Here is a 4,920-nt window from a genome sequence, read left to right as displayed (position 1 = left end):
CTCAAGGGCTTTTTAGTGAAGCTCGATGAATGAGAACTGAGAAGGGAATTAGGGATTTGGTAATTGATTTAGCCCTTTGGGGTTTCAGAACCTTGGAAAACGGCAGCGTTTTGTTGACAGCCAAAAAACCGGCCGGGTCACGGTTCGGTTTGACCGACCGGTTACCGGCCGGTTCATCGGTTCAATTCCGATTTTCAGATTTTGCGGTTTTACTGATTGACAGAATCGTTTTTGGATCTGGTTCACGGTTCGATCGGTCGATTCGAACCGATTTTCAGAACATTGAAAAAAATAACTCAAAAAAAGATTTTTTTTTAGAAGTTTACCCAAACAAACTCTAAATATCAATATATTATCCATATCAGTACAACCGTACCTCTCTCAATCACTTAATCTACTAACTCCTTCAATAACCCAGAAACAAACAATAAAACCCCACAAACTAGAAATAGCTTGCACATGCTTATAGATAATAGATCGCCGTGGTAGGTTAGGTTTAAAAAAATTGTTAAACCTATGCGATAATATAAATAAAGAATTTTTTTCATAATAAATTATAAAAATATTTATTTTCACCAAATTCGGTTTTGAACTTTATTTGTCAAAATACACATTTTTTTTGTAATTAGGGCAAATTCACCGTATCTCCTGGCGAACTGTATGAATTATACAGAATTTGCCACATTTCTCGACGAACTCTACAATATATATATAGAGTTTGCCGCACATCCGGACGAACTCTAGGCAACATGACTTCTTTCTTGTTCCGAAAATGTTGTCTAACCTCGAACTCATTCCTTAGATCCTCTTCAGGGCCTTCCTGTGTAAAGGAGCAATCGGACGTTATTGCATCGAAGTTTAACCTAGAGAAGTGGTTCGGGCGGTCATACAGTTGCAAAATAGCGGGCTGTGTCAGAGCAATTTGTGTGTCACCATAATAGTTCATCTCTTCTTCCTCTTCACCATCATCATGAATTTCGGCTGGTTCTTCTTCGGCATCATCTCCATCGTCGGGGTTAACTTCATATTGATCCATAATCGGATCCTTAACAGCGAAACCCTCGTGACTTTCAAGGCCGTCATCCAACTCAGCATTGCTGACTTCAACATTAGACCCTTCTTGATTACCTTCAGGAGCCATATTTAGATCCACCATCGTCCGTCTGATATTTTGTCTAACAGGCCCCTCAACGGACTATTGTCGACAGTATCCGTAGACGATCCTCGGCCACCCAAATCGACGAGGAACACAGATAACTCCAACAGATGAACATTTATCTAGCGGTTGTGCCAAGACCGTATAAGGCGTACGTCCTCGTCGTCACACAGACGATACCTGATTCAAAAGACCATAAAGTTTTTCTCACAAGCGTGTTCAAGTAAATATACCATCAACAAATACAACACAGCTGTGACATACCTTTTATAAATTAAACTACCATTTATTTCGGTTGGATATCTGTAGTAGATTTTCTTCACCTTCTTTGTCTCTTGCATCCCATGGAAAGTAATATCAGATTCTTTAACAACTCTAAACTGTTGATTTTCGCTGTCAGATGGATAAATATTGGTTGGTTTGATTTAAAAACGATAGAATCTTCTTCATCATACACCATTTCTCCATCGTAATAAATGGATAACAGTGGATTTCTTGCTATTGTAAAAAAAAAAAAAAGAAATGATCAACAACCAAAATGATTGTGGAAAATAAAGTCAGGTACTCAACTTCATTATCTAACTGGCATTTATGTGGGAACTTTATCTAGAGTTTACTAGGGTGTGCGGCGAACTCTGTATAAATTATACAGTTCGCTAGGGAGTGCGGTGAACTCCATAATTTATATAGAGTTCGCCGAAAAATATGACAAACTTGCTCTAATTACCCAAAAAAAAAACGTGCATTTCAGTAAATAACATGATGGAATTTCACTATAATCAATCTGATTACAACTTGTAAAGTGCTAACCCAACTTACAAGGGGATTCCCACAGAATCATGAAACACAACATAGATGAACAAAGGAACTCTAAGACATCTATGTCTTTTTCTTATAATTTTGCACTCTCTGCCTTTTTCCGCTCTATGGCTTTTTCATTACAAACCTCACTGTTTGCCTTTTACCATGAGACTCAAGACATGACAAAATTAAACAGAAAAAATATAAAACTGAATACATTGAAGGAGAAGAGAAAACTGTTAGCTCAGGTAGCTCTGAGAACACTGTGCCTTGCACTCTCAAATTTTCTCCTTGCTTTAAACAGTGGCTGTCCACCCTTAATATAGAAGAGGGGAGCCTCCACTTATTGAAGCCAAAACCGAACCAACTTCTTCCTCCTTCAACAAAACCGGTTCGGCCACATAGAGAGAGAAGAGATAACCATGCATTAACCAACATGCAATTACCTCTAGTCCTTTCTTGATCATCACCCTTCATCAATCTCCTTTGATTTGAATTTCTCCCCCTTTCAAAATGTCACAATGCTCCCCCTTGATGTATGCTTATGTTACCAAGGGAAGCACTTAACCTGTAACATTTTAAATCAAGCTTCAAGTAACAATGTTATTTAGCATGTTTTATGATACTAAATGCTTGATTTATGAGCAGTTTTAATTGATAATCAAAACTCATTTGATATCTTAAATTGATTTACTGCTCAAACAATTTCATACAAAAATTATCAAAATGTTTTTCAAATCCTTTCCTGTTAAAGATATCAGAGCAAAACAACATGATGGAAAAGTATTTGAGCAAACAAACAGGGCAGTTTTATTACATAGTTTAAAGGAACTGCCGAAAATAAGTTTTTAATCCAAAAAGTTTATCAATGATGAATCAGTAATCAGGCATTAAAATAATTCAACCATCATTATAAACCAAATGCCAAATGATCATTAATTAATCCTGATAAACTAAGCAGCAACCATAGTGAATGCAATAACAACATGCATTCTTTGAACAAGGGTGATCATGAATTTTCAATTTTGAAAATTTCATCCCCTGTTCCCCTGTTTTTCTCCAGCCCCTGTTTCATTCCAATTTCAATTTTGGAACCTTAAATTCCTCCCCCTTTTGTCATCATGGGGGCACCTGCACAAAACATTGTTATAGAAAACAGAATATGCCATATAACAGTCCAAAACATAACCAAATGGTGTCATCAAAGTATCACCTAGGTAGCTATTGTCAATTGCAACCCTAACAAAAAACAAAAGAGCTAATTGAGCCAAATTGTGCCAATATCAAATAGTAACTAGAGAGTTAATCATCATAAAGATTGAAGTAAGGTTCCTCCTCGGCGCCATCACTGCCAGCTTCTTTTTCAAGACTTTCCAACATTAGACTGACCCTCTCTTGACATTTCTTCCATGCCAATTCATTTTCATAAGCAAGTTTGCGGGCAGACTTGTGAAATTGAACCATGAGATCGGACATATTGGTGAATTCTGTGAGAATCTCTCTGAGGGAACCAATCGTCTTTGAGGATTCTGGGCGGCCTTCAAAGTCATCATCAGATTTCTTTCCTCTTTTTGCAGCTCCGCCTGCTCTAATCATGGAAACACGGTTCTTTACATCCTCATTGGTTAAATCTACCTTAAAGTACTCAAAAATGCATGTAAGAAACATTCCATAAGGTAGATTGGCCTTTTTTGTACTTTTCACAGACTCCCACATGTGACGAATCATAATATAGCTAAATGAAATAGGAGTTGAAGTAACTAAAGCAAATATTATGAGACAATCAGATACAGTTACCCTGTTGTGAGAACCACTTTGAGGAGTGAGAATGTGAGTTATGATGCGGTGCAGCAGAGAGTTAGTTGGACCCAAAGCCTTATGAGTCGGAACAGTTCCATCTAGGCCAGACAGATTTTCACAGATTTGATGAATCACTTGCTTGTATGTAACTCCTACATGTGAGTCCCATTTATCACTCATATAAACCTTTGGCCCTTCATCAATGTATCCAAGGGCAGAAGAGATTGTTTCAGAATCCAATATGATTTGAACCCGTTTCACATAAGAGTGAAGGCTGCCATCAATAAACCTTAGATTTGCATAGAACTGCCTAACCAGCCCTGGGTACACCATTTTATGAATATGAAGCAGAGGTGACCATTTAAGGCCTTCAAACATGGGCTATAAATCGAGTCCTTTGGATGCCAGAGATTTTAGATTCACTAGATAAGAGAGACACAAATGCCGTTTCTCCAGGACTTCATTGTGGAATTCAAAAGCAGCACACGTAGAGAACCTAGAAGGATCGAAATGTGAGTGTTGTTTGTGAAACTTGTTCTTGAACTCCATTGACCCAAGGTTTGCGGGTTCTCTGGTTTCATGGAACTCGAAACCCTTCGTCTTTTTGGAACTCTTTCCGGATGCATGTGGAGAGGTTCTTTTCGGCGATGATGGAGAAGGTGAGGTATGAGACTCTTCTACTTCCTCTTCAATGCTGGGCTCCTTCGCCTTCTCGCTCTTCCTTCTTCCAGAAGATTTTTGAGCGATAACTTTGCGCCTCATAGTCTCGGTCCGCTTGGAGGGGGGTGAAAGAGAAGAGGAGGAGGTGGAATGGATGTGAATGTGGGTATGTGATTGAGGTGTAGAAGGTTTTTGAGATTGGCGAATTCTCTCACTCTTTCTTGGGGCTGTTTTTTTTTTCATAATGAAAGAGATCAATGGAGATGGAAGTTGGAGATGAAAGGGTGGCCGAATAGTGAGGTGAGTGATGGGAGGTTAGAGAGGCATTAAATGCTTAATTGGAGAGAGAATGAGAGAAGTTATTACCCATTAAGAGAGCGGTTATTATCCATGGGGGTTTCAAAAACTGAAAAGAGGTTTCCCTAAATTAAGGGATTAGTTGGAGGAAAAGATTTGATTTGACAACATGCTTCTTCCAACAAGATTTGATGAGACAACCAAGC

The sequence above is a fragment of the Arachis ipaensis genome, chromosome B02 (assembly GCF_000816755.2).
Source record: "Arachis ipaensis cultivar K30076 chromosome B02, Araip1.1, whole genome shotgun sequence".
In the NCBI taxonomy this organism is placed as follows: domain Eukaryota; kingdom Viridiplantae; phylum Streptophyta; class Magnoliopsida; order Fabales; family Fabaceae; genus Arachis; species Arachis ipaensis.
Note: the sequence above shows the minus strand (reverse complement) of the source record.